The sequence below is a fragment of the Sarcophilus harrisii genome, chromosome 2 (assembly GCF_902635505.1).
Source record: "Sarcophilus harrisii chromosome 2, mSarHar1.11, whole genome shotgun sequence".
Classification (NCBI taxonomy): Eukaryota; Metazoa; Chordata; class Mammalia; order Dasyuromorphia; family Dasyuridae; genus Sarcophilus; species Sarcophilus harrisii.
In genome coordinates, this window is record NC_045427.1 from 657,697,921 (window position 1) to 657,704,491 (window position 6,571).

Consider the following 6,571-nt stretch of genomic DNA (forward strand, 5'->3'; position numbering starts at 1 on the left):
TAGAAATGTACCATCTGAATGAAGTCATTATAATGACTGGCCTGTGGGCATGTTATTCCACTTTTACAGATGAGGAAACTGAGGGAGCATTTAAGTGCCTGCCTGGATACTGCATCACGGTTTACAAAGGCCTTTACAAATAAGGTCTCACTTGATCTTCATGATTACCTGGCAGGCAGCCACTATTATTATCTCCCTTTTATATTTATTATACACTGAGTAATATAAAGATAATAAATAGATTGATAATGATAGCTACCATATATAGTGCTCACTCTGTGTTGGGATCTGTGCTAAGCACTTTACAATCTGATCCTCACAATAACCTGAGGTGGGTGCTATTATCATCCCCGTTTTACAGATGAGGAAACTGAAGCAAAGAGGTTAAATGACTTGTTAGTGGTACACAGAAGGTAAGTATCTCCAGCCATATTTGAACTTAACCCTGGTGCTCTAGCCACTGAGCTACCCAGGGTAGGGACTCATCCCCAAGGAAATTCCAATCAAAGAAACCATCTGTAGCCAAGCAGGACAGTGGCTCAGGAACTACATTGCCCAGAGCGGTAAGGGGTTAAATAATCTGTCTGTAAGTGTAGAGTCTCATGTCCTCACCTCTGGGTGTTCTGCCCAAAGGAGTGTCAATTTTGATTCCTAACAAGTTCTCTTGGGGTTTACCAGCTGACTTCTTTCTGAAGGACCATGCCTTAAACCCAATTCACTTGGGCTCTCTTTGACTGGCCAACAAGAGGTCCCAGGTCAGGCCCCACTTTGGACCAGATTGGCTGAGAGTTGAAATTAAGTCACAATTGTTTCTATTTTAGCCAACTTTGAGAGTCTTCCCCCCTACCCCTGATTTTTTTTTTTTTTTTTTGGCCCAGGAAAAAGAGGCCATTTTCTGTCTCACTTTTTGTCCAGCCTTCATCACTGGTTGGGCGTTAACCTCAGCCAAACTTGTTAAAGACCTTGGCTTAAAAAGCCATGATCTCCCACTATGTCCAAGGTCATCTCCAATCGTCCTGCCATGGGGAGAGTGAGGCTGCTGACCTTACACAACCCTCACTCAGGCCCAATTCATTTGCGTGAATTTTCATAGCTTCCCCTCCCTGATGTCATGGACTTCTTCCAGAATAAATGACAAACAATAAGACTTGTTAGTACGGGTCAAAGGCAAGACCTGCAGGTCTCTCTGGATTTCTTCCCATTATACAACACAATTTTTCTCAAGGAAATTCACTTGGAGACTAAATGAGGGAGAATTCAGGATGAATTAAAAAAAAAAAATTTGTTTCCTTTCCTGCAATTTGGTCACTGTGAATAAATGCCACCCACCCCTCCTGCCTAAAAAGCTACAATTACATTTTAATATATCCACTCTTCCCGCACAACATGCTGCCCCCGAAGCTTCCACAGCTCCTTATTAGCATTAGGACCGACTCAGAATCATCTGTTTTGCCTTCAAAGCTCTTCCTAGTCCGGTTCAAACCTTTCTTTCAATCGGGAATCCCCTCCATGTTCCCTCTACCCTTGTCAAATCGGCTGCTTGTTCTATCCCTTGTAGAACGTTCTGACTCCTGACGGCTTCCCTGGAACCTTGTGCTTTATTTGGAAGGACCCACAGAGGGAAAGGTTTGCAGGGTTACTGCAGGGGGAACATTAATGTGGGGGGGGTCATAAAAGGTAATCCCATAATCAGCTTGATGAGACCACCAGCAAACCAGCCTCCATTCAGAATCTTGAAAGCACTGCCCTCTCGGAACTGCGGCCATGCCCACTGGCACCTTTTCTGAGGATAAAAGCTCTTTCCTGATCGGGTCTCAGAAGGATCGTGGAGAAGGGGAGAAACACCCCAGGAGGCAGAAGGGCAAAAGCTGTCTTGATTGTTACAGAAAGTAAGAGAGCAACGACTGTGAATCACAGGTCGTCAAACTTGACTCTGGCTGGACAAAACCGAAGAACGCAACCCAGGGCATGGTTAGCAGACATCGGAAAAACAAATACTGACTCCAGAGAGCCCTGCAGAGTGTCGGCGAGAACGGGTCGCTCCAGACTTTTTAGGTCTCATTAAAGTGCATTTGTCTGGCAGATACTGAAAATACCATTTGCCCAGATTTTGCACAGCAAGTTTTGAGGATTTTAATAACCTGTTCAAAATCCTGGATGTTATTCTTGTGGAAAAGATGGGGAGGTGGCCAAAAGTAGTGGAGTCACCTTCAACTAGACCCACTTTGTGCCTTCGTAACCACAAATCACCATTATTTGTATTGTATTTTCATTTACATTCTAAATGCTTCCCAATTATATTTTCACCTGATGTAGGCAGTATTCTTATTATAATTGCAAATACCAATTATGGTGGGCTAAGTTCCAAAAGGGAATTAGCAAAGAACCAGGAGCAAGAGGAGAAATTTATAGGAAAAAGTTAGAGACCGGGTGTTTTATGTCACCTATAGGATCATTTTATGGCTTACAGACTGGTCTGAGGAGTGGTTTGGTAGGCAGGAGACCTTGCTCCATCTCCCCTAGAAGCTGCACCCCAAAAGTATCAAGCAGTGACACGGGACAGGCTTCTTAAGGAGGTTCCCCACTGACTAGCCAGGCCCTCAGGATGGAGGCCGTGGGGAGAATAGTGAATCTGGAGGAACTCACTTCCAAACCAACTCTGTGGATCCTTGAATAAATCATTGACTCTCTTGGAACTTCCATTTCAAAATGGAAATGGGAAAGCTGGTTGGACAGAGTGATCTCCAATGTCCCGTTCCTCTCGAAGTCTGGATCTGACTTTTGGCTTCAGCTTCAGATGCTGAGCCACTTGACAGAGCCAAGGATTCTAAAGAACTTTCTTTTCAGGGTCTTTAGTAGCTGTGGCCACAGCCCCCATGGGAGCCATTGCTGGGCTGCGTCTCCCAAAAATCATCTCTGAAGGCCTATTCTTGGGTATAACATCCCAGGGGATCTCCAACAGAATTAAGGGGAGATAGGAGACAAAGGGGCAGTGGTTTGACCCATCTGGCACACGCTGCCTTACCCCATTTTTCCCTTAGGTGCTCCATGGCCCCAGCCAGATGGACCTTCCTGCCCTGTGAGTAGGGGAGGGGACTGGGAACGTTTAGCCCAGATAAGCCTGAGCAGAGACTCTTCCAGATTGTGCAGAGTTCTCCCAGGGGGCAAAAAAGAGCCTTTTCTTTTTCCTTTTCTGTTGAGCTCCAGAGGCCAGAATGGGAGCGTTTAAGTGGGAATTTCAGAGGATATTGTGGCTTGATGTAAGGAAAAATTTCTTCACAATGAATTTATCTCAAATGAGAATGAGCTGCCTTAAAAAGTAGTGAGGGTAGGGAGGGCTTCAGGCAAAGATGACCACTTGATGGTCCAGCTTGGAAAAGGCCGCTGAGGATCCCATGAAATTCTAGGATTCTGGGTGATTCAGATGAAATGGCCCAGCCAATGTAGGACCTCTGTGTGTATGTATATACATATATACTATAACATTTGTAAAGACCTAAGTATATGATTGGAAAAATGATAACTCAGAACTCTGAAATTCAGGGAATACATCCCTGGCTCCATGACAGATTATCTTCCCTGGGGCAGGGGGAAGGGGGGGGGAGAGAGAGACAGAGACAGAGAGAGAGAGATTATGGATTTTTATTATATAACCTTTAATATTCATTTTTTAAAGTCCTTATGAACTCCTTCTCTCTCTCTCTCTCTCTCTCTCTCTCTCTCTCTCTCTCTCTCTCTCTCTCTCACACACACACACACACACACACACACACACACACTCTCTTTCTCTCTCTCTGAATGGAGAAAACCTGGTCTCTGCTTGTGCTTCTGTTCCTCTTTGTTACTTTGACCCCGGCCAAGTCCCTGAAGCTTGGTTTCTTCATCTGTAAAAGATGGAGTTGGACTAAGGACTCCCGAATATCCCCCCAGCTCCAAATGAACTCATAAGTCCCTATTCACAGCCTCATCATGCTGTGTCCAGGGTCCAAGTGCTGCCCTTGCTGTGTCACTGACCAGCTCCATGACCAAGCACGTGTCTGGTGAGGCCTTATTTCTTCAGCTGTGAAGTCACAAGCTACAAAACAGCTGCAGTTGTGTGACCTCAGGCAAGTCACTGCGACTCTTCTAACCTGGGATTCCTGGTGTCTGGGGTCCCTTTTTAACTTGATGATCTTATGATCCCAATTTTTTAAAAGATGGCCTTGCAGTCACGATTTACCTTTCACAACTGAAGCCGTTAGGGGCCAGAATCTGAATTTGAAACAAGGATGCTTACAAGATGCTAAGTCAGTGGAATTGATAGAGACAATGGTTGTTTAGCCTGGAGCTTAATGGTTCTCTAGCTCAGTACATGTACTTAGTACTTACTATAGTTCTACTAGATTCATACCTGTGATAAAAGACCATATAAGCTCAAACTCAGCCAGAATCAGAAGTGGGGAAGACAGAGAAGTGGTGGAACTTCTCTTCGCTTCTCTGCTGAAACCAAGATCCGGAAGGTCTCCAGAAAAACTAGTGGAGTCCCAAGTGAAGGAGGCAAGACTTTGAAGGAGACAATAAAGGATTTGGACTTTAACCCCTGGCTACTCGTGTGGTGATTACTGAACTGAAAGGAAGGCTACTCCCAGACACCCCAAGGAAACCAAAACAGAGAACATTATAATTTAGAGAGAACACTACATGAAGCTAATTCATTTAAAATGTGTGAAAATGAGACATTATGTCATCTGAGAATTTTGCATTTTCTCATTTTTTCAGCAGAGAAATCAAAATAACCATTTGAGTGTATTTGAAGCACAAGTGTAGCCTCCCTACCATCAAAAATTGGTGCTGTACATGGTGATTTCAGAGAGGCCTGGAGAGACCGACATGAACTGAAGCTGAGGGAAGTGAGCAGAAGCAGGAGATGATTGTACACGGCAACAGCCATATTATATGAGGATCAATTCTGGGTGGAAGTGGATCTTGTCAATAGTGAGGTGATTCAGGGCAGTTCCAATGGTCTGGTGATGAAGAGAGGTATCGGCACCCAGAGAGAGGACGGAGGTGGATCACAACAGAGCATCTCACTCTTTTTGAGGTTGTTTACTTGTGTTTTGTTTTATTTCTCATTTTTCCCCTTTTTGACCTGATTTTCTGGAAATTGGATTACTTGCTGTCTAGAGGAGAGAGTGGAGGGAAAACATTTGGAACATGAGGTTTTGCAAGGGTGAATGTTGAAAATTATCTGTGCATGTGTTTTGAAAATAAAAAAAGCTTTAATAAAAATGCTCTGAAAAAAAAAAAAGAATTGGTGCTGTAAGAAAGTGACTCAGTGAAATACATTTATGAGGGCAGGCAATGAACACCACAGAACAAAAGGCTACATATGTTGCATGTGTGTGGATGACTACACATGTTGCATTGTGTGGATGGCTAAACATGTTGCATGTGTGGGTTGTTACATGTTATATGTGTGGCTATATATGTTGCATGTGTGGATGGTTACATTTGTTATATGTATAGCTACATATGTTCCATGTGTGCATGGTTGCATATGTTGTATATTTGTGGCTACATATGCTGTGTGTGGAAACGTGTATATACACATGGATAATTAGTGGAGTGGTACAACAGATTTTCTCGGTAAGACAGCGATTTGGTTATAATGAATCACCAATACTACTGTGAGACATTGAGGCAGCAACATAAAGCTCTGTCTATACCATAGCAAGTGGTAAGTGCTCCTCTGCCTGTCTCCCTCCTGCATTAATGGGTTACAATAAAATGAGCGTGGAACCCTGCTTCGATCTGTTCATGGACGATGGGGATGGGGATGGGAGCATATCACAATGGCCTTGAGAACCATGTCCTTCCACTCCAGGATCTATGATCCCCCTCGGGGCATGGCCTCCTGTTATGTGGACCTCAGCCCATCAACATCTATTCATCTTCTTGCCTCTTTCCAGATCCTTCCCCAGACTTCCCACAAGGAGGGCTTTCCTCGATCCCCTTTGACATGGGAAGGATCCTACTGGAACATATGGGCTGTCCTGAGGTTAGTTATCCCTTTCTCTCCACACAGGGCCTGCTCAGCTTTTTTGGTCCTATATCATCAAAAGTATTACTAAAATTAAAAAAAATCTCCCAAACTCAAATCCATCCAGTGACCCAGAACCCTGGCACCGAAACTTGTCTTTTTCTTGATGATTATAACACTTTGTAATGTTAGCGAATCCTGATCACAAACAATGGCAGACTCCCTCCTGTCCAATGGTTTGCCTCTATTTCTCCCCTTTTCCCAACATGAAAAGGTCATCAGGGATGACTTGTGGGCTGTAGAGATGGCTTTGAAAAATACAAAACCATGGCCCCTTGGGAATTCCATCCCAACAGCCCAGTGAGTACGAGCTCTTCCTTCCCTCTTCTGATACAGTCTCAGGGATTTGAGGCTGATGGAATCACCTCCCACTCAGCTCACACCGAGGCCTCCCCCAACCAGTCCCTAAGATGGGAACATTGGAAATGGGAGCAGTGAAGCCCTGGCACAATCTGGTGTTTCCATATGACCATAAACATGGTCTTCTGCCAT